This window comes from Paramormyrops kingsleyae, chromosome 22, assembly GCF_048594095.1.
Source record: "Paramormyrops kingsleyae isolate MSU_618 chromosome 22, PKINGS_0.4, whole genome shotgun sequence".
In the NCBI taxonomy this organism is placed as follows: Eukaryota; Metazoa; Chordata; class Actinopteri; order Osteoglossiformes; family Mormyridae; genus Paramormyrops; species Paramormyrops kingsleyae.
The window spans coordinates 170,806-195,170 of NC_132818.1; the positions used below are offsets into that span (position 1 = coordinate 170,806).

Consider the following 24,365-nt stretch of genomic DNA (forward strand, 5'->3'; position numbering starts at 1 on the left):
CTACTTAATGGGCTGGTGCTGAACGAATAGGACGGCTGGCCAACATATCTCACTGTGTGATTCCACTGACTGGCACCTTCTAATGTATGTGATTTTTAACAATGAGGAAAATCATTTTTAAAAAGTTATTACAGGAAACCATATTTACATGCCTGTAGCTTTCATCTCACATGACAGGAAACCCAAAAACTATTACTTTTGGTGAGAAATACATTCATGTTATATCACTTCCTCATTTTAAATCACAAAACACACCTGATTTAGTCTCTGCTTATTTTTATATCACTGTATTTGTTTTAGGGGTGCACCGATCGATCGGCGCACCGATCGATCGGCCTCGATCACGTTAATTTGAGGGGATCAGAAATCGACCATATTCCCATGAGATCCACCGATCTTAGTTATATGCTTTTAACTCTTTGGGGTCGAGTATGTCGTCGACGACATCGCGTACTTTTCGCGTCTATTTCAGTTTATAAATATCTCGCTGAAATCTTAATGTATAATCATGAAAAAAACGCTGGCTAAATCCGTAATCTGTCTTCTTTTCAAAACGTCCATTGTCGGAAGTATTAAAGTTTTTTTAATTAGGTTAAATCGGCAAAAAAGTAAACCATGTCATCTTACTTTGTTTTACCTGCATCGGGGGCGTGTAGTACCGCTCTCACCCGAAGATCGCTATTCACATTCTAAATAGCCGCATTAGCGCGTATTCAAATCGCATTCGCATGGTAATTTGATTAACAGCGCAACGGTGAAACGCGATCCAGATACATCCCCTTCAGCGCCATAAAAGGGGGTTGGGGACGTGGCCAGGTGACAATGGCTCATTCATACACATGAAAGTTGCTACATATTCAATGAAAGGAGCCAGAAATAGTTACATGAGTTAGGTTTTTCTTATTTATTTATCCAAATTAATGTTGCATCTACACCATTTAGTCATCTTCATGTAGCCAAGACTTTGGTGATCAGATATCTGGGATCAAAACAAACTGCCAGCATTGCTTACTATGTACTTTTATAATGTTTCTGCAAGTGTTCCAAACTGCATTTTGCAATGTCTATACTTTGATGTCAAATTTCAAACTTAACAAAAATCTGACATATTTACAATATATATTAAAATAAAGATGAGTGTAATGGCAAAACAAATATATAAGAAATAATTTATTTGCCATGAATTAAGTGTGATGAAATGTGTGATCATGCCCCAGTCAGTGAAAGTGTGTTTCCTACCCCTAGGCCCCAGAGGGTTAAATCAGCCTTTTCTCCCATTCCCGAGAGAGGTGCAGTGCAGGCTGCCTCCCTCCCTATTTTTTGGACAAGTGTGTCATAACAGCTATATATATATATTTTTTTTTACAAAATTAGAGAAATTAAAGTCTGGAAGAAAAAATATGATTTTGTAGTTCAAACAGCAATGCTCATTTATATGTTCATTTATATTTGAGGACACTACCTCATGTTTTGTGAGTATTCATATCAATTTACTCAATAAAAATGGAAACATTGAAGTAACTGTCTTTTAGTTATGAAAGAAACAAGATCGGCAAAAAAAAATCGAGATCGGCAGGTAAGGTTGCCTAAGGATCGGTGATCGTTGATCGGCCAGAAAACTGCAATCGGTGCACCCCTAATTTGTTTTTAAGTCATTCACAGAACCTGCACCAAGTTACGCAACGTGCCCATATTAGGTGAACACAAGGACCTGATTATGGGGTTTTCATTTCTAGCCAAGAGCCCGGATAGCTCAGTCGGTAGAGCATCAGACTTTTAATCTGAGGGTCCAGGGTTCAAGTCCCTGTTCGGGCGGCAGTCCCTTTATGCACCTGTAGAGCACGGTGGCCTGTACGTCGTCACTCCGAAAGGCTGAGTGGCTGAAACATGGATTGTCTGTGGGTCCCCGAGGACTGGAGTTGGAAACAGTGGTATACAGTATAAAGTGCAGGACGATGATAGTGAGGGAGAGACCCAGCAGATTGGACCTGGCATATGCGTGGTGCACCTGTGGCATTCGGGTACCGGGTACCTGTCCAAGATGGTGATGGCCATAGAGAACGGCAAAACACCTCGGGATAAACCATCGCTTTTAAAGGTGAATGTGTACTCGTGTACCAGTTATGTCAATCCCTGAATATAATCTTCAGAATAACACTAAAAAGATGTAATCTGCAGAAGACAATGTACTGTAGAGAATGTACCACTGAGAGAGAGAAAGAGAATGCAGACCAATCACTGCTGCACGATGTGATCATACAAGCATGTATCCCCACCCTAATTAGCTCTGAAGCTCATGTCCCAATTAACTCTGCAGCTTATCACTCAGTTGTAGGCTATAAAATATAATTAGTTCAGTAGCTAAATAGTGAGTAGCCAACCAAAACAGCCAAGGCTTATTACTACAGTGTTTTTGAAGAGGACACCTGGGTTCTTAGTGTATTACCATATATAAAAAAAAATTATTGTATTCTTTTGCCACGGTTATGTTTTCCAGAGAGAGAGAATGATTGGCAGCCTCTTCACTCAGGGGCGGGGAATACCCAGAGCTGTAGACCAATGCTGAGCGATTATGTCACAGGAAGTTGCACGAGCAAAGTGGTGGGAGAAAAGCAGAAGAAACAGAGGCGAATAGACAAAGACCTCAAAATGAAGAAATAAAAGTTTGTGTTGTGCGGTTGGTTGCCAAAATATAAATTCAAAAGCAACAGCCTTCATTTTAATAGAATAAATTTAAACATTTCTTTAGCTATACTATATAAAATGAATTTCACTATAGTTCCTCATTCTACCAGCAGAGAGTAGCAGAGACCCACCCTACCTTTACACTAGACACGGTAGTTAGCATGTCGCATTAGCAGGCTACGGTGGTTTAATAACATTTTTCCATTACCCATGGCATTAAGGAGACCAGTGGGACTCCTCTTGTAGTCTTGTAGTTTCCTGCCCCCTCCTCCTCCACCGCCTCCTCCTCCACCTGCTAGTATCCAGGGCCCCAAGCAGAAGACGAGTCATCGTCAGGGAAGTGGCGCAGGACCCACCAAAGGCCCCAACATGATGGATGTCCTGGAGGAGCTGCCCCTCATTAAACTGCGCCCGGTGCTGAGGTTGCCAGGTGGGACGCCAGTGCCAAGGAGGGGAATGACGCAGGGGACGCCCAATGGCCTCGGACGACACTGCTTCCACCATAGCAGAGGCTCTGAAGAAGTTCAGACACCAATACCAGGAGGACTCTGATGAGTAGGAGAAGTGGTCCTCTGAGCCCTCCCCTTTCGGAAGCCTTGCTAATGTCGCTTATAATGAATATTACATTGTGCACTTATTATTTATATGAATATAAATAATTTTTCACTTGCTATTGTAAATACTTATATAACCTTAAACTTTTATACTCAAACTTTATATACTTATATCCTTTTTATACTTTTTTTTATACAATTTGTATACTTATATACTTTATACACTTAAACTTTTTATACTTAAACTTTATATACTTATACTTTGTGTACTGATTCTATATACTTATTAATAAACAATATATTTATATCACTATTATTTTTAAAAGAGTTGCTGATTTTGTAATACTGTGTAATTCTCCACATGCTAATCACTGCCCCACATCGAATTGGCACTTTGATCTGCCACATATCACTTCACTACCCTCTGTAGAATGTTGCATCGTATGTTGTTAGATATCTCGTAGTAGTAAGTACTTCATTATTAGAAAAGATCTATTTCTGCAATGAGTATTGCAGTATTTATTTAAATTTAAAATGCTTAAACCAATTTCTAACAAACACATCTATTCATGAGTGATTTAAACAGCAAGGATGAAAATGATTCGGATCGGGTCGGAGAGCACACGCAGAGCTCTTGCCAAAATAGGGCTTGTGAACTTTTGTGGTAGTCAGAATTAACCCAAACACCTCACTCTCACTCTATCATACTTGAATCAAACTCCAGACCTCGCAAGTAATGAACAAAGTTTTCTTCTTTATTCAGCAATCCAGCATGGTGTTCCAGCCACACTCGGGTACAATGCGCAATGCACCCCGCACCCAGAAATCAGCAGGTTGATATACTATAACACAAATTCCCCTATATGGACTTCTAAGTCCTGGTTGGTTACCAAACATCTGCAAACCAGGTTTCGAACATACAACAAACATAATACGCCATCTCTATTGGTCTACTTCAAGGATGTTCAGCTTCCAATCCTCGTTAGTCCTAGGCCTCCTATGAGTCCCACACATACGCCTGTCTATCCAGCCTAGGAAGGAGGTAAAAAAACCCTAAACATTAGGGAAATTCCACTCCCAACTCAGCAAAAAGGTGCAACCCCCCTTCGAGGTCCATGGCTGGCATGGCTCACAACGCTATCAGTAAGGGAAACCCCAACCCTACATTACCTAAATAAAGACTACAACCCTTATGGGTACATAACTTGCTCATGTGTTCAAATGCTACCATACAACAAACTGCGTCTAGCATAGTATAGCAACTATATTTCAAGGCTTCCTGCAGGCCCCCTTTCTCCCCCCGGCTAGGTTCCCTTCAGCCAAGTTCTCCAAGGTCTGTGGCCTGCAAAGCTGGCTCCGTGCAGGTGGCTGCGAGGCAAGGACACACGGCACCATCCCCAAAACAACAAAACCTGAGACACAACAACAATCCCACAATGCCTCCCAACCCTGGCCTACCAATCACTTTAAATTTCCCTTCCACACTCTGAACTAATGTTAAACATATACTACATAATCCAGAAAAGGAGCGGTCACTAAAATTAAACAGCTCGCAGATCTTCACACTGCAAGAAATGCAAAGATGGAGAAAGCGAAGAACGGTGAGAGGACACCACTGTTTATGGTGTCCTCGTAGACCCTTGTGAAATGCCAGCAAACACATGGACAAGGGATCCCGATGCGCTACCTTGGCTTTCTTATGGGGACACAGTCAACCACCTAGCTTCTGTCATTAGTGCGTACACTTTTAAAGAGTTTAAAAACTACAAATCTCTTGAAGCGAACGAACAGTTCACAGCCGGCTGGGCACATTGTCATCGTCAAGGATTTTAGGCAAGTTTATTTATATAGCACAATTCAGACACAAGGCAATTCAAAGTGCTTTACAAAGACAAGGATACATTCACATTAAAACTTCAAAATCACATTTCAAAGATAAGTGAAAAAGAAATAATAATGAAAATAAATAATTTTATTAATCAATTACAATAAACACATAGATAATAATAATAAAAAGCCAAAACAAATAAATAGGTAACTGAAAAGACGTCACATTTTAATGACAGAATATGACTAAACTGATTTAAATTTATTGAAAAGCAGCAGCAAACAGAAATGTGTTGTTCAGGGTTTCAGAGCCCAATACAAGCACTACAGTACATAAGCACTTCCCAAATACAGACAGCACATCACATGTGCCACAAGGGGAAAAATAACTCTAGACCACTGCTACACCACGATCAAAAATGCATATTGCTCCATCCCTCGTGCTGCACTAGGAAACTCTGACCATGCAACAATTCATCTAATTCCAGCATACAGACAAAATCTGAAAACTGCTAAACCTGTTGTTACTAGAGTGAAACACTGGACATGTGGAGCTGTAGAGCAATTAAAATCATGCTTTGACTCGACAGACTGGAATGTTTTCAAAACTGCTACTAACAGCTTGGATGAATACACGGACACTGTAACATGGCACATAAGGTTCTGCGAGGACTCTCGCATTCCCAAAAAGTCTGTTGTCAGCTATAATAACTACGAACCATGGTTTACAACTGAACTCAGGCAGCTTCCTAAAACAAAAGATGAAGCCTACAGGAGTGGTGACAAAAACCTGTTCAAAACTGCCAAGCACAAGCTTGAAAAGGCAATCAAAGCTGGTGGATTTTGATAAAAAAGAACTGGAAAATCAGTGGACACTGGACTCTATTTTGGCATTTCTTGCTCCGACACTTGGAGTGCCCTGAGACATATGTTAGGATTCTGTTTGTGAACTTTAGCTTTGCATTTAATACTATTCTACTAATGCGGACTGAACTCTCACAACTGTCCGTGCCTGATCCAAAATAACATGTTATAACCACGATGGCCCAGTTTTACGCTGCAATCATTGAGTCCATCCTCACCTCCTCCATCACAGCCTGGTTTGGATCAGCCACTGAACGAGACAAGGCCAGACTACAACAGATCATCCACTCAGCAGAGTGAATAATCGGCAGTAACCTGCCCACCCTCCAGACACTGTACATCACCAGAACCAGGAAACGGGCATACAAAATCTTTGAGGACCCATCTCACCCTGCTCACCACATCTTTCAAGCCTTATCCTCCAGGAGAAGACTCATGGCAATCAGAACCAAGACCATAAGACACGCCAAGAGCTTCTTCCCTCAGGCAGTCTCTCTCATTAACCAAACCAGTCTCTGAATGGACGTTCAATTAATCGTCAGCTGCAGTGAAATATCCACCAGCATAACCAGTGAACAACTGATAAACTTCCTCTATGATTATATTCTGCACTCTTACACATTATGCACACATACTGCAAACTCTGTATACATATTGCACTCTTGCACATATAGTTGACTTGGCTGCTACTTAATAACGGCACCATTTAAGAGCCCTTTAAATTATTATACCATTTATATAGTTTATATTCATACTACAATTATTACTATGTACACACATATATAAATATCATAATACCATCATTACTGCCATTAATAAAATTAATTATCATATAATTATCATATTACCCAATTGCCAATCTAATGGTTATTACCTTTCTGCATACAGTATGTCAGGTGTTTTTTATAAGGTGCGTGAAGTTGTGGCTGTTAGGGGCCCTGTAATACCCATTTTGTTAGGGCGCGCCTACTGTCGGCTAGAGAAAATTAAAACTGTTTCGCAGGCCAACCCTTGAGTGCCCGCCTGTGCCTGTGCCCGTGGCTTTGCGGCGCTTGTGGGGGTGTTAGTTTTACTCCTGTAGTTAAGGCTGAATTTTTATACCAATTTAACAAATACAGCTAAAGCTTTTTATACCTTTAAACATTAACAAAAACAGTTAATGTCTTCAGTAGCTGAACCCCATTCCCCCCCTGTGACCATTAGCTGTCTGGCATATCTAAACAAGTGAAACAATGCTAGACCCAATGTTTTTCACCCTAAAAACATAACATGCTTGAATTCTTTATGCTATAATTTCACCCTAAAAACATACTGGCTACGCTTTTACTGACATAAAATAGCGCATTTGCTATTGTTTTTACCATTTAAAAACGCAATACGCTCTTTTATCCAGTGTTGCCAACTTTAGGGAGTTTTTAGACCTCTCTGGCGACTCGTTTTCAAAAAAGCGACTAGCGACAAATCTAGTGACTTTTTCTAGTGTTATCGGAGACTTTTGGAGACTCTGACGTGGAAGCACATATCGTTCTTAGGCCCAATCCCAATTCTATTTTCTACCCCTTTGCCTACCCCTCACCCCTTCCCCTTGCCCCTTGAAATGAAGTGGAAAGGGGTAGGGTTAAAAAAATTCCCCTAAGAAATGGGACACCACTACTACACTGTTATACGTCATCATCCATTGTCACTACTTCCTAACGTTACGTCAGAGGACAGGCGCCGATGTTTATCACAAATTCCAAGATGTCGCCGTCAGCATCGTAGCATGTAAAGATTACTCACTCCCAAAGTTTTTCTGCGCCATATTTGGACTTTAAAAACAGATGTTCGTTTTCACCTCGAAAACGTATGAGCTAGGGGTGGAGCCGAACCCGAATACGGTATTCGGAAAGGCACAAATAATGTGTTTTTTACGAATACTTATTTCGAACAAATACTTTAAAAAATATTTGTATTCGGGAACAAGAAAAACTTTATATCAAAAAGCTGCGTTTCCTCTTGAGACCGCAGTGCATGCCCGGATGAGTGAGTGAGTTCAGGAGTCGGGGGTAAAAGAGGTGACTGACACAGGCTGCTCCAACAGCAACAGAGAAGGCTCGGCTGAGCGAAAAAAGACTTAACTATCACTATTTTTGTTGAATAGATTTTTGTACCTTAACTGGGTTCCGGAGGCAGTTTATAACTTTCGGGAAGCGGAGTTTGATCGGGAGATTATTCCATTACGCTGCATTATTGACGTCTGCAGTCAGGTGCTCTCATGTTCGCTCTGTTTACGTACTGTAGCTCTGTTAGCTCGGTAATTTAGACAATAGGCTGTTGACAGAGTAACGTTAACGTTTGGTTAAAACAATAGTTGTGTAGTTGTGTCGAATTGTATGCACTTGTAGGAGTTATATGGTACGTTTAAGTTACTCTGTCTACTGCATATCCATAATTATTATAATGGATATAATTAGAGAATACTTACACTATAACGTAAATTAGAAATGCAACGCAAAAAACTGAATTTTTAGGGTGAGGGTAAAATGCGGATTCCGCCGAACGTAAACAAAAGGAGGAGCTCAGCATTGCGGTGCAACTGCGCAGCCAGTACAATACGGATGTCCGAAATCGTATTGTTCTTAATGTTAACATTAATTTCATTGTTAATTTGTTAAACATGTGAAAATGTTCTATATGTTATCTGTTGAGCGTTCTCTGGTCGAGGATAATCTGCATTTTTTCCTTCTCTTTTCCCGTCAGATAGATATGTGGATGTCCATGGCTACCAACGTCACTGTTCATGGATGCCTGTTCCTGACGAATAAAATAAATCATAATAAATCAATAAATAAATATGTCTTTCACCAAACATGTCATTATTTTATTGTAATTCTGTATTTCTGTAGATCTCACATCCAAGCACTATTGAACTGTTTTGGTGTTATCTGATTAAATTTTCGCATATAAGTACAGCTATACTGTACAGCTTGAAAGCACTCCTGTGAAATATCTACCTAGAAACGTGGTTGCCACTCTACAAGCCATTTTATGAGAATTAATACACGAAATAAATAAAAGAAAAGGGATATTGCAAATCATCTCTTATATTGAAACATGGAAGTGGCACATAGAAATCCTGCGCTGGGACATGTGATATATTGCCGGAAAGCTCGCAATGTGTACTATACGGAAATGCATGAAAGTTCCCAGCGCAGGATTTCTAAATGTGCATTTCGCCCTGTACACTGTAACCATGTAGACACCACCATCCATAATCTTAAACTAAAAGTCCACGGAAGTGGCACATAGAAATCCTGCTATGGGACATGTGATATATTGCCGGAAAGCTCGCAATTTGTACTATACGAAAATGCATGGAACTTCCCGGACAGGATTTCTAAATGTGCGCTTCGCCCTGTACACTGTAACCATGTGGACACCGCCATCTATAATCTTAAACTAAAAGTCCACGGAAGTGGCACATAGAAATCCTGCGCTGGGAACTTTCATGCATTTCCGTATAGTAGAAATTGCGAGCTTTCCGGCAATATATCACATGTCCCAGCGCAGGATTTCTAAATGTGCATTTCGCCCTGTACACTGTAACCATGTAGACACCGCCATCCATAATCTTAAACTAAAAGTCCACGGAAGTGGAACATAGAAATCCTGCGATGGGACATGTGATATATTGCCGGAAAGCTCGCAATTTGTACTATACGAAAATGCATGGAACTTCCCGGACAGGATTTCTAAATGTGCGCTTCGCCCTGTACACTGTAACCATGTGGACGCTGCCATCTATAATCTTAAACTAAAAGTCCACGGAAGTGGCACATAGAAATCCTGCGCTGGGACATGTGATATATTGCCGGAAAGCCAGGCAGACACCTATGTGAGGAGGGTTCCTGGAGAGGAGTTCAAGCCTGAGTGCCTCAACCTCACTGTGAAGCATCCTTTGAAGGTCATGGTCTGGGGCTGCATGGCTGCCAGTGGCGTCGGACGTCTGCACATCGTTGACGGCATGGTCAGTGGGACCAAGTACATCACAGTACTGCAAAAGTGTATGGTGCCGTCAGTGCAGAAACTGTTTAAAGGCCGGTTCCTGTTCCAAGATGACAATGCACCGTGCCATTGCTCCAAACAGGTAATCAACTGGAAGCGTCAGAACAACATCGATCAATTGAGTGGCTTGCCCAATCTCCCGATCTGAATCCGATTGAGAACTTGTGGCACAAGGTGGCTTTGGAGATATCCAAGAGACATCCAAAATCAAAACATGAGTTGATTGAGTCACTCATTGCAGCCTGGAATCATGTTATCAGCCATGATCACCTCATCAAACTGGTTCACTCAATGCCAACACGGTGCAGGCAGGTGATGAAGAACAAAGTGTGGCCCACCAGATACTGAGCCATCACTGAGACGCAAAAAGTCCTTTTTCAAGGCCACCTACACGAACATGAAGAAAGCTTGACACATGTCTGTTCTACTATATATGAAGTATACTCATTTATTTTGCACCTTTGGCCAGAGAAGTACATTACGCATATTACTCAATAAGACAGTTGACATGGGAGCTTTAACAAACAAACTCAGAAAAGTAAATCCAAGCTAGAATAAAAACTTGATTTTCATTACTGTGTCCCCTGTAACACTGTTTTCAAATAAATATATTGGCTCAACGAAGGAGTCAAAAGTAAAAGGTCAAAAGTTGGAAAAAATTCTAAATTAACAAGCGGTTGCAGACTTTTGCGTACTACTGTAGTGTGGCTGTATTTTTATAAAGAAGACTCCTCTTCACAAACTGTGCAATACCATTTAACATTTGTTATGTGTTTGAATTGGCTCTTGGTCATGCCAGTACAGACACGGTGTTGCCACCTCTGGCATCCATCACAGAGTATCTACAGTGGGATTAAAAACATACAGTATAGGACAAGTAGCCATATTTTCACATCTATCAAATGACTACAGTAATTTTCCTCACCCAGTCACCATCTTTATTTTGAAACTGTCCACACCATTGGCAGGCCTCCTCAAGAGATACTGTAAGGAAATAAGCATAAACTTACTGGTGAGCAGGCATTCATCATTATACTTATCACCCAGTTTGCCAATCATGTTCACACACCCTTCTGACTGACTTTGCCTGAGTCACTTGCCCTTTATTGTGCTGTTGTGTTTTTTTTCCACTGTAACACAATTCAGTCTTCAAATGACTTCACAAACACTGTTTTTTGCATTATCTGAAATTAGTTGTACTCTTGGCATAGCAATCTGACTTTTCCGGCTCAGATTCTATGAAAACATAGCTATAAGGCCATTCTGTCAAAAGGGGCTGACAGACATTCGCTATAGTCATGTTAATGTAATATAATATAATATAATATAATACAAAATTCTTTAAAACCTGTTAAGTCTAAAACTGTAAGAGTAGGTGTACTTGTTTACAAAACAAAAAACAAAAGTTCTCTTACATAACTTTTGTAGTATTTGAAGGATTTTATACTCCCATTTTAAGCACAACTGTACAATTGATTAACCCTGCCCATAACAGCATTTTACCCCTAACTGTGCAGTATCTGTACAAACTGGACACATCTGGTTTGACCGCCCCAAAGAGCTTTTGTAAGTTAAAGTTTACCTTGCCTTATGTTTCTGTTACAGTTTTTCTGAATTGCTAAAAGACTAAACCTGATTCTTGGAACAAAACTTCCAATTGCCAAAACTCATTTATTGAATCAATCACTCTTTTGGTGAAACTTTAAACACAATTTGCAGATTTGAGCAAAACTCTAAACACATTCCCATTAATCAAAACACATTTTGCACTGTGGTGAACTTTGATGCAAAATTGAAAACACAGGCTGCAGAAGTTCAGCACAGCCACCATACAGTAGTCATCATTTAAACACAATGACTCAAAACTGTTCAGACATGTTTCTAAACATGAGAAGAAGTCAAAGAGTGACTAGAACATACAATATGTGCTAGATGAGAGTGCAAGTGCCACTGGTGAGTTGAAGTTTGATGTCAACGTACAGATGGGTCACACAGAGGACTCTTCCTGCATCACCCAGCAAGGTGTCCCTATTGCTCACTACCGACAGTTACCGTACTTATGACCAGAGACCCACACAACAATTACGTTTCAAACTAAATTTTCAGACAACTTCACATTATATGTGATCGTAGAGCTAAATTATTCCTTATTAGTTATGAAAGATTATTTAATTTCTTACTTACACGGTGACTATACCCTTATTAGACTGCATTTTCCACCATCGCTGATGTATTTACCCGGGACTAAGCTTCTAACTACAGCTCAAGAACTGTAGTTCGAACTACGCAACGTTACAACAGTGTTGCTCCACTATGGTCTTGGGAAATGCATCCCAGAATGGAAAGGTTAAAGAGGAGCTTTTTCCTCCAGGTCATAATGCTCCTAAATCAGGACAATACTCAATGCCACTAGGTGCTGCTTCACACTGTCCAAATCATTGGCACATACCTCAGGCCTCTTGCACATTGCACAGCAAAATACCTCTTACCTATCACTTATGTATAGATTATGTACAGCTGAACATTTCATATATTTTTTATCATATTATTTTTCTTATTTTTTTCTATATTTTGTTACTCTCTTATCATGCACAGCTGCTCAGAGTGACCAGGGTTACATTCCACTACATGTTGTGTGTGTACAACTGTGTACATGACGAATAAACCTTTTGAATCTTCAATCTTAAATTTTTGTAAAGTACAAATTCTGACCTTCCTGGCAATATATCACATGTTCTGGGGCCTCATTTCTACATGCCACTTCTGTGGACTTATAGATTATGCAGGGCAGCTTCCCTATTGTTACAGTGTATAGGACAAAATGGATAATTACAAATGCTGCCCTAAACTCTTTTAAATGTTTTCGTAAAATACAAATTTAGCCTTTTCCACTACTATATGCCAAGCCTGGGGGACTGATTTCTACATGCTACTTCCATGTTTAAATGTAACAGATCTGCTTTGCAATTTTCTTTTTCTTTCTTGCATTAATTCTGATACAATGACTTGTACAGTGCCAACCAATGTGACGTTTCTATAATTGTGTAGATATTTCACATGAGTGTTTGCAAGGTGTACAGTAGCCTTACTTATATGAGAAAATGAAACCAGACAACACGAAGATATAGTTCGATAGTGTTTCGATATGAGATCTACAAAAATACTTCAGAATACACTTTATTGGTGAAAGAAACATTTTTATTTATTGATTTATTACGATTTATTTTACTCATCCAGAACAGGCACCCACAAACTGTGACGTTCATGGTAGCTGGACGTCCAAATGCAAATTATACACGACTAGAGAACGCTCAACAAATTATATATTTTCAATTATTTTTTTTCAAAAAAACCAACAATGAAATAGTTGTTAAACATTAACAACAATAAGGATTTCGGACAATCGTATTGTACTCTGTAATATGGATGACAAAATTGCACTGGCTGAACGCGCAGCTGCTGCGCCTTCCTGAGCTCCTCGAATACCCCAGTGTTTACATCCAGCGTATACTCCACCCCTGCCGCCGACGGCAGATCACGCTCCACGTAACGTCAGCTGCAGACACACCTCGAACGCACCCCGTGATTAGGTAACGTCCTATGGGTTTCTTTCTATGCCACGTGATCTGTCTACGCGGCGTGCGTCTTTTGCGACACGTCTGTTTATAAACACGGAATCCGCTGTTTGTAAACAGTCCGCATTTTACCCTCACCCGAATTTTTACGCCTATTTTGAATTTTACTCGAATACAAATACTTTTCCCCCCTCAACAAATACAAATACAGATACAAATACCGGCTGCTTTGCACACCCCTAGTATGAGCCTTCGGGTTTCCTCAGCTGTCCCTATACAGAATATAATTTACAAAAATGTTGTCATGTTGCAATAAGTACGAATAGTGTAAGCACCGTTCATTTACATGTACACATATGGCCGTAAGCAAAACAAAACAACGCGTTACCACATGCAGTCAGTTACCGGGTAACGTTATATGACATAAAAATATATTTCCTAATATTGTGCAATCAGTGCTATCCGCAAGCAAACTTTAGCGATTTTTTTTCAAACGTTTCTTTACAGAACATCACCGTAAACACAAACACAAGATTGATGGTAATATACATGTAATGAAAAAATGTCATAAAAATCCTTATTAATGGCAAAAATTACTTAACATTTATGGGTCTGCTTGCTCCAGTGGGCAGCCATGTTGTAAATTTCTCTTAGCCCTTCGTTTGAAGTGAGGTCCCGAAAAATCTTCGTTTCGAGGGCTATCTAGCCCTTCCCCTTACCCCTCCAATCAAAAGAGAATTGAGACACCCCTGCCCCTACACGTGAACGCGCCAAACGGAGGGGTAGGAGAAAGTGTAGGGGTAAAATTGGGATTGGGCCTTACTCTCCTCACCGAGAAGCGCGTCCCGTCCCGTCCCCAGGCGGACAGTCCTCACGCAGCAGCCCCGCCCAGCTGCAGTCAGAGCAAGAAATGTTCACTTTTCCGCGTCCAGACTGCAAATGAATTGCGCATGCGCGAAAGCACCACTGGTTGTTCCTGCTCTGGCTTATTGCCAAAAACTGCGCCAAGTATGACAGTTTTTAAGAATAAGTAATTGCACCAGAGTGTCTCTTTGGGGTTACTTTTGCCGGTCCCAAGCCCGGATATAGGAAGAGGTTTGGAATTATGATATAAAAAAACAAGAATCGACAGAAGAAAGTTCATTTGTAGTTCTAAACGTATTCAGGGTGTTTTTTAAACCACTTTTTGTCTCTCCAACGACATTATTCCTCTCTCCTACAGCGTCCATTATAATTACATGCATATTATGCAAATTAGGCGATGGCGTCATTTAGCGACTTCTAGCGACATTTGGGACAACCAATAGCGACATTCCTTGCTGAGGAGTTGGCAACAGTGCTTTCATCTCTAGCTAGAAAAGATTGACGAGCCCAGAGCACGGTTAAAATTACGCTGGTAAAAGTTTTATTATCCTCAAAACGCATTTAAACCAGTACATTAATAAACACCTGTAATGTGTTTTATTCTTTTAAAGACTAATGACCCCCGTTTTGATGGCACGTACTGTACCGTACATGCTACGGCTACTGGCGGACATGTTGCTTCATCACGCGCCCCCCCAGAAAACATCGCTCACGACATAATAGAGGGCTTGCGGCCATTCGTCGCCTGACATGTCTAAACATATTGGCATATTAACATTTGGTTAAAATGACACGTTAACAACTATTTCTTATTTTTTACCATTTAAAACCGCTAGACCCTCTTTCGTCTCTAGCTAGAAAAGATCGATGCGCCCAGAGCACCGTTACAAGCACGCTGATAAAAGCTATTACCCTTAAAACGCATTTAAAATGATTCGTCAATAAACACCAGTAATGTATTTTATTCTTTATTTATTCTTTGGTGCAATATATTTTTACCTTGTAGGTCGTAGGACAGGCCATCTGCCTAGCGATTAATTCTAAATGCAGCTTACTAGTTCCTATTAAAAATAATTAAATAATAATGCCCACTTTATTTTAAATAATAAAAACAATATCCTAAATTCTTGACTGTTGGTGACCTGGGCTATAAGAAAAACACACTTCTGTTGCTATAGTCACGCGCGTGTGAGATAACATGCTTGAATTCTTTATTTATTATCATTGGTCAAATGCTTTATAACACATTTATACGTATTTTAAAATAAGAATTCCACCAACGTTTTTTAAATGCTTTTGATGTATGTTGATACATGCCGTTCACTAGCTTCTACAGCAATTAAATACAACAGTGCTTGTCTGGGCGATCCCCCACGCTACCACCGACCGACCGAGCAAGACAGTGGGGTGAGGCCTGTACACTCTGCCATAATCATGTTGCCAGAATGTTACCCTGAGTCCAATGCTTACCCTGTCTCGCCAGCTCGCGCTGTGCCCATGTCATCACAGTTAGTGCCAGCAGTTTGTTCAAAAACGTATCTAATTTCTTCTTGATAGATTTGAGAGGCAGGAGATCGGCTACCCATAGTGCATAAGAACATAAGAACATAAGTGCACTGCTTCCGCTGTCTCGCTTGCGAGCCATCCATGTTGGGTTTGGCAGAGGGGCCCATCGCTGGATCGAACGCAATTCTTGCGGTGTCTTGTCTTATGAAATCTACAAAGCTTTGTCGGTTAACTTCCATATCGAATCTTGAAGCAAAAGTTTTTACACAATGTCTCTCGTGCATGCTGGGACATATGCAAATAGGCCAGACAGCGCTTGAATCGTCGGCGCCACATTTTGTTAAAATACATTAGTTCAGCCCTAAACCTTATTGTCTATTCTATTCACATAGGTTATATCAAAGAGTGTATTAAAACAGTTCATTTATGTTAAAGAGAATGATTTCTATTTTAAAACGTTAGTTGACAGTGACTATTTTCAGTACGACAGTGTGGTACGCTGGGACATATGCAAATAAGCCAGACAGCGCTTGGCTCTTCGATGCCACATTATGTTAAAACACGTGAATTCAGCCCTAAAACTTATTGTCTAGGTTGTTCACATACATTGTATGACACATAAATATTGTACTAAAAACAGCACATTCATGTTAAAGAGAATTATTTCTAGTTTTAAACGTTAGTAGACAGTAACTATTTTCAGTACGACAGTGTGGCATGCTGGGACATATGCAAATAGGCCAGACAGCGCTTGGCTCTTCCACCCTTCATTTTGTTAAGACACATGAATTCAGCCCTTAAAATGATTGTCTAGGCTATTCACATACATTGTATTAAACATTGTATTAGAAACAGTACATTCGTGTTGAAGAGAATTATTTCTAGTTTAAAACATTGGTAGACTGCGGCTATTTTCAGTACGACAGTGCGGCATGCTGGGGCATATGCAAATAGCCAACCCGCTTCTGGGTTAATGCCATACGCTCATTTTAACAAGGATTACCCACGTTATTCCTTGATTCTTGTTGTCGAAATGCTTAGGGTGCTTTACTTTATTATTCACATTGGCAGAAAAGTGCTTCATTACTTAAAAACGTTATGGTTATAAGGGGTCTATTTGAAATAACAGACGCACCGTTACCTAATTATACCTAATTAGGTATACCTAATTATCAGTGATGGCCAAAATGACACTTCGTGAAACATCTGCTGTATTTTCTGACCCCACTAGATGGTGCTCTCTGTTCAAAGCATGTCCCAAAGCAAACCAAGACCACTGTCTAGTGGGCTCAGAAGTACCACAAGCTGGTTTACGAGCCGTCCTTTTCGGCATCACTACTAATTAACTTCATTCCATCTGTGTACTGTGTACTAATACTACAAAATAACATCAGTGATGATTTATGCTGTTTTATAATTAATTAATAATACTGATAACTGGTGCTGTTAACACATACCCATCATGCACCACTGTGATTCAGGACACACTTCCTTGCATGGCAGGTTTCATTAGCAGCAAACATTAGCACAGAGGAGCAAAAGTCTTCCACGGCACATAGCTCCCCCTGTAGGCCTGTCACAGAAATGCAAACATTACAATTACGAATTCAGCAGATCTTTTTTTCCAAAGCAATATACAAATTACAAAGCAGGGTCAGACAGTCCCTGGAGCAATTGGGAATGAAGGGCCTTGTACAAGGGCCCAACAGTGAGATCACTCTGCCAAGCAACGGATTTGAACCTGTGACCTTCCAGTCACAGGCACAGTGTCCTCACTGTCCCAATCCTTTTGTCATCATTCACATCATTCATGCCAGGGAATGTCACTTTCAGGTCAATATGAACACCTCCCTTACTGGCATTGTTAGATGTGGTAATAGCCTCATTTATCATGTATAAAGGTCTGGCAACAGAACCAAGAAGAAATATTTCATCTCATCATGAAACAGGCCTTGGAGATCCCAACAGCTTGTAGCCTCTGGATTAATGTCAGGCACATATAGAGATGATTTAGTACTAGAGATTATCTTGGTGTTCAGCCCCATCTTCACCTCATGTCTACTGTTCTGTTGAGCTGAAGAAATGTTACAGTCAAGTGGAGAAAATGAACGATGTGATCTGGAAGAAGAAGGAAGGAGGAAAGCACTTTGCTTATAGTCCCAGTCATGGTTACTCTCCCACAGTCACGATCACCGTCCCACAATCACGGGTCCTCTCCCAGCCACAGATACAGTTACAGTTTCATGGTAACAGTCCCTGTCACATTTCCAGTCACTGTTACACTCAGATTGTCACGGTTCCAAGCACAGGGTCATGAATCCATCCTCAGTTACAGATACAGCCCCTGTCACAGTTCCAGTCCCATGGTCACAGTTCCTGTCCCAGTCATAATCCCAGTCACAGATCCAGTTCCAGCCCCATGGTAACACTCCCTGTCACATTTCCAATTCCACGGTCACAGTTCTGACTTAAGTTATAGTACAACAATCTCACAGTCATAATTACAATTTCATGGTCACGGTTCCAGAACCAATTATGGTTCTACAGTTCCCCTCACGGTTCCAGTCTCCCAGCTGCCAGTGCAACTCAAAAAAGACATCAGTGGTCAGTAATGAAATATTAAATATGTATAGAGAACCTTCAAGGCTGAACACCCAAACTTCCTGCTTCAAAATGAGCACTGAACAAACATCAATGAGCTGCTATGTTTGGCAAGACTCAAGTTTAATAATGTTACTGCCCTAATTAGGTACTCTGTACCATGTGACCAGTTCACAGGGCTATGCATGGTGACGTAGGTTCCAGGTGACACGGAATCCGGAGACTCATAAAAGTTTTCCAGCTGCATTTCTTCAGTCCGTTCGAGCCGTGCAGTTGTTGGAACATGGAAAGACAAAGTCACATGCATGTCTGACCACATCTCCATCATAGGTATCTGAACAGCAAAACTGAGGCAAGCCTCTTCATCCATTTCCTTCACACTGTCCTAGACAAGTCCCCTTAAAAGTGCTAAACTACTAAATAAGTGAGTGAACTAAAAGCAGAGCAGACTCAGCCCCACCTAAGGTTACCTTTATCATAATCTGCTGTTTGGACTGGAGGCAGTGGGACGTTGTGACGCAGGTCTGAATCTACACTCAGTGAATCTCAGAGAGAAAAAATAAGACAAGAGAAGATAAAGTATGACGGATATTTGGTAACACTTGACAGGACACACATAATACTGTACTATGCTATTACTTATGTATTAATTAACCACAAACTTAGTTACATACTAAACTCATGTTAACTCATCATTAATGAATCGTGACACCTGTTTTATCTCAAGCAGTTATTGTATTTGTTACTTAAAAGTGACCAAACTTAATGAAGTATTACAATGTGTGGAGTTTAAGTCAAGGGAGGTGATGTTACACTTATATAATTCCTTGGTAAGACCCCACCTAGAATACTGTGTGCAGGTTTGGTCACCATACCTCAAGAAGGACATTGCTGCCTTAGAAAAGGTGCAACGAAGAGCTACGAGAATGATTCCTGGTCTTAGAGGAATGTCTTACGAGGAGAGGTTAGCGGAACTGAATCTGTTCAGCCTTGAGCAAAGGAGACTAAGGGGGGATATGATTCAGGTCTATAAGATTCTAACGGGTCTGGATGCCGTTCAGCCAAATGACTATTTCAATATTAGTCTAAATACTAGAACTCGTGGCCATAAGTGGAAATTAGCGGGAGAACATTTTAAAACAAATTTGAGGAAGCACTTCTTTACACAGCGTGTAGTCAGAGTATGGAATAGTCTTCCTGCTATTGTAGTGGAAGCTAAAACCATGGGTTCCTTTAAATCAGAGCTAGATAAGATTTTAACAACTCTGAGCTATTAGCTAAGTTCTCCCCAAACGAGCTTGATGGGCCGAATGGCCTCCTCTCGTTTGTAAATTTCTTATGTTCTTATGTTCTTATGTAATTTTTTCCAATCATTATAACACGTGTCTCAATACCATGTCCACTATTATGACGAGAAATTACAGAACATTTTAACCATTATAAGGCGAATTTCTGTTTCTTTACCAGTTATATCAGCCCCTGTTAATAACCTTAAAACATTTACATCAGTCTTGTTCACGTGTGGAATAATGTCTGGCTTAGCAAAGTAGGCTTATATTTACTGAAGAGTACAATTTGAAAACTGAATTCGGTGTAGAAAACATTTGACCACTAATATAAAGTACATAACATTATTTATGTTGTAATGCAAGTTATGCTAATAAATAATTATTAAATAATTTTAATTAGACACGCAAAAACATAGAAGAACTGCATCTAACTGAGTACCTGTTGAATTTTCTCTGGGAATACCTTCTTGCTTAATCGGCATCACTGTACATGCGTGGAGGTCCTGGAAGCTGTATTAGTGTAGCTGGGGATCATTGAGAAGATTTCTGTTTTTTTTTTTTCCATTTGTATATGTGAGGAGGTCCTGGAAGCTGTATTAATGTAGCTGGGGATCATTGAGAAGATTTGTCTGTTTTTTTTTCTTTTTCATTTGTACATGCGTGGAGGTCCTGGAAGCTGTATTAGTGTAGCTGGGGATCATTGAGAAGATTTCTCTGTTTTTTTTTCTATTTGTAAATGCGTGGAGGTCCTGGAAGCTGTATAATGTAGCTGAGGATCATTGAGAAGATTTCTCAGTTTTTTTTTTTTTTGTATTTGCGTGGAGGTCCTGGAAACTGTATTAGTGTAGCTGGGGATCATTGAGAAGATTTCTCTGTTTCTTTTTCATTTGTATATGCATGGAGGTCCCGGAAGCTACCTGCTGCGTTGAATTTGCTGTTTCATAATATTGTATCAGGTCGGTCTGCTAACTAGAGGGAAGGGGCAGGAAGCCATGAGGTGGACACCATTGACCCAAAAAAGACGCACCCTGTCAGGTTGGAGTCAGTCTATACCCCGGAGCCCACCCCTACCACTGCAACAACATCACAGTTGAGATCTAGTTGTGACCAGAAGGTGGATACCTAGATCGAGTTTCCCTGTCAGTAGTAGCAAGTGTTGGTCATCCATTACATAATGTTGGTGTAGTAGGTTTGATGAACAAGTTCACACTGTAGGAGAGTGTCTTGCATGAATACAGGAATTATGCACCCAACTCAAGATACCCAACCAGAGATCATTTGATATTGTCTCTCCAAAATCCATCTCCCAGAGGGTCTTAATGGTGTTTGAGGTTTGAGAGCACAGAACATGAACTTTGTTATAGATATCAGAGACTAGACCTTTCAAAGAGATAGCTGGAATCAAAAAATAATCAAGAGGTGTGTCATTCGGCAAGGTAGGGCACCTAGGAAATTGGGCATGCACAAAACTTCGGCCTTGCAGGCATCTAAAGAAACACTGTTTGGGAAGGGAATATTTATCTGAGAGTTGTTGAAAAGAAGCAAAGACACTGTCAATATAAAGATCTTGTAACTCACTGACAACTAATCTAAACCTGAAAGAAAAAGCATTGTCTGCGAGCAGGAGTGGAAAAGTGTGATTCTCCACTAGAGGCACGTGACTGGAATATGACTGCATGTCTGAAGTGGCGTTTAAACTGTGCCCAGGTCTTCAGTGAAGTGCTACATTCCCTGTGCACACAGGAGAGCCTCTAAAGAGACTGGATGGGCAGAATTTCTCTCCATGTTTAGGCATTTCGGTAAATAATCGGGGGCCTCAGCCCTAAGGTAGAGTTGTAAAATTTGAATATTACAAGCCCAATAATACAATCTAAACATGGGCAAGGGTAGTCCTCTGGGTTTTTGGCTTTTGTAAATGGTGTTTACCCATGCAGTCTTGCCGGTTTTCTTATTCCAAACAAATTCCAAGACCAAATTGTCAGCTTTACGAAAAATGGCCTGAGGAAGACACACTGGGATGTTTTGAAACAAGCAAGAGAGAAGTGGCAGAACATTCATTTTAATGGCATTAATCCGACCTGTTAGAGAAAGATTCAAAATAAACAAATGTTCACAATCGTCCTGGATCCTAGACAACAGTGGGAGGAAGTTAGCCTTGAGGTGATCATAAAATTTATTTGTAATGGTTTTGCCAAGATAAGTGAAGCTGTTATTAGCAACTGTAGGAATTATTAGCTCAGGTAATTTTTAATATTCTCCACCAATATGTTTGAAATAAATTAAAGTTTAATTAATTATTATTTAATGCTGATTATTAACCAATCGTTATGCCGAATGGTCGGCTCCTCCAAACTCAATTGCGGTATCCCTGTGAGTCTGTTAATGTGAGACTTAAATGGGATTCACTAATTACCAGTATCGCTTAGTAACCTGGGTTAGAAGGCTCGTCCAGTGAGCTGCATCACCAGGTAATGTAAACGATTGGTAGCGAAGTTCCCCTCACGGCCGATGAGAGAGAGTCTCGCGATGTTTCAGGCGAGTTTGAGGTTCAGAGCGTGTAGCAAGATCGCACAGAGGCAGGAACTTAGTGTGAGTACTCAATGACGGAGGCTGAAGTTGTGTAAAAGACATGCATTTATTCCTAGCTAACACTACAACTAACATAAGACAGACATTACACCTAACACAAACAACAAACACGAAATAACGGAATAAAACAAACGATGTAATTATGAAAATGCAATGACCGGATTTTAAATGAGTAACCTTAAATGGGAAATACTGTTCTGCAAAGCAAGCATAGTTTGTGGAAACACGACCCTAAAGTCTTATTGCAGGTTAAACAGAACAGCTTAAGTTGTTAGAATGAAAGGAAGTTGGTTTACTTGGTTGAAGAGTGGGGGGGGGGTCTTGGCAGTTGATGGCAGAGCTGCTGAGCTGATGGCACTCAGGAAGGCGCGGCGTTTGGAGCAGTGGAGTGGAGTCCCTTTAGATTCTCTCTCCTGGTGAAGCTTTGTCTTGGGTGCTGTTCTCTGTTCAGCTGGGCCTTCACCGGAGGGCTTCTTGTGGGCTTCTCTGCTCCCGGGCTGATGTTCTCCTTCGGGCTGATGGTTATTCTCTGCGCACCTTTGTTCTGAGGTGCTAGATTTTTATGGTCTAAAGTTCATGAATAGGGATGACCAGGAATTCGACTCCTGGCCCAATGGCTGGCCATCCATTTGGCGGGCTTTCGGAAGGGGGTCTGTATCAGTCCTTTTGGGATTTATGGCCCGACTGATTCTCCCTTTACTGATGATTTTCATTAAGCTGTTATAACTTTTGATACATCCACTTTTATGGTAATCACTGATTGTGGTTATTAACAATCAGTTTGACACCAAACATGCCATACCAGCTTCACAGGTACATACCTCATATCATCTGTATTAATTGATTAAACAATTAATTATTGTATCTATGTGACTGACTCACATCAGTATAGGATACAGGGGTTTTGGGTTGCACCTCAACAGATGTTACACTTTGTGCAGATATTACATCAAATATTCATATTACAAACAGCACATCTTATCCATAGATAGGCGTGGCCGTTAGTTTGTGGTAATATCAATATAAGTTGCACATCTGGAAACAACATATTTTCTCCAGAATGGATAAGATACACCTTAATTCAGTTCTCTTAACATAGCATGTTAGAACAAAGAAACTTGGTGACGGTCCACCAAGATCAGATAAGGACCACAAAGGAATGTTGGAAGAGAAGGGGGGGTTTTTAACAAAGACTCTCTAAAAGTTAGGACACATTGGTTACACTCACTTTCCAGATTCTTCTGGTATACCATAAGAACATATATACAATGGTAGCTATACCTATCTATTTATTTAAATTTATATGTGTTCAAGTGCAAAAGGGTAAAATAGGTGATACTCCGTGAACATGGTTATAAGGGTGGCACACAAAACACTAAGATTGTCTAAGGACACATACAAACATAACCTATCTGTATATTGATACTAGTAGTCGTGAGTAAATCAATATACAGGGTATACAAAAGCCAAACTTAAATGAAATTTCCTTTAGGGTGTTCGTCTGTTGGGTGAGTGAAATGTAAGGCAGAGTGTATGGAGAGGGGGTTGTGTGCCAAGTCGAGGGACCCCTGTCCATTAGGTCCACTCTGCTTGTCTGTAGGTCCCTAAATCTTTGGGCAATAAAAGTTGGAGTGCTGGCCTCCATGGTTATCTGTGTGTGTGTGTTTATGTGTGTAACCCCCCTTTGGTGCCTCTCCTACCAGGCTCTGCCTTGTCTCAGGCCACGTGGAATTCAGGCCCTGTGATATGTGCATGTGTGATCCTACACAACTTTAAAGGGGAATTTATATAAGGGGTGTCATTTAGCAGCTGTGTTAATGCAAAAGATCTCACTTTCACACAAGTTCAGTTTATATCCAGATACCTGGGCAAATGCCTGAAGAATGGACAGGGCAGCTGGGATTGAAACCTCAATATAGGACAGATATAGCAGCAGGTCATCTGCATAAAAGGAGACCAATACACCT

General features: G+C 40.5%; 2 long non-coding RNA genes and 1 other non-coding gene across 3 annotated transcripts; 2 read left to right on the top strand and 1 right to left on the bottom strand.

Annotated features, from left to right (window-relative positions):
* The first annotated feature begins 1,742 nt into the window (after positions 1-1,742).
* Positions 1,743-1,815, top strand: trnak-uuu (transfer RNA lysine (anticodon UUU)). Its single transcript has one exon. It is a non-coding gene; the product is annotated as a tRNA-Lys (tRNA).
* A 5,817-nt stretch (positions 1,816-7,632) lies between these two features.
* On the top strand, positions 7,633-8,778 carry LOC140581647 (uncharacterized). The gene is made up of 2 exons (XR_011984766.1): positions 7,633-8,176; positions 8,670-8,778. It is a non-coding gene; the product is annotated as an uncharacterized lncRNA (long non-coding RNA).
* Positions 8,779-9,610: 832 nt separating this feature from the next.
* Positions 9,611-14,468, bottom strand: LOC140581648 (uncharacterized). The gene is made up of 3 exons (XR_011984767.1): positions 14,152-14,468; positions 10,900-10,958; positions 9,611-10,816 (listed from the first exon to the last, which is right to left on the bottom strand). It is a non-coding gene; the product is annotated as an uncharacterized lncRNA (long non-coding RNA).
* Between the last annotated feature and the right edge of the window lie 9,897 nt (positions 14,469-24,365).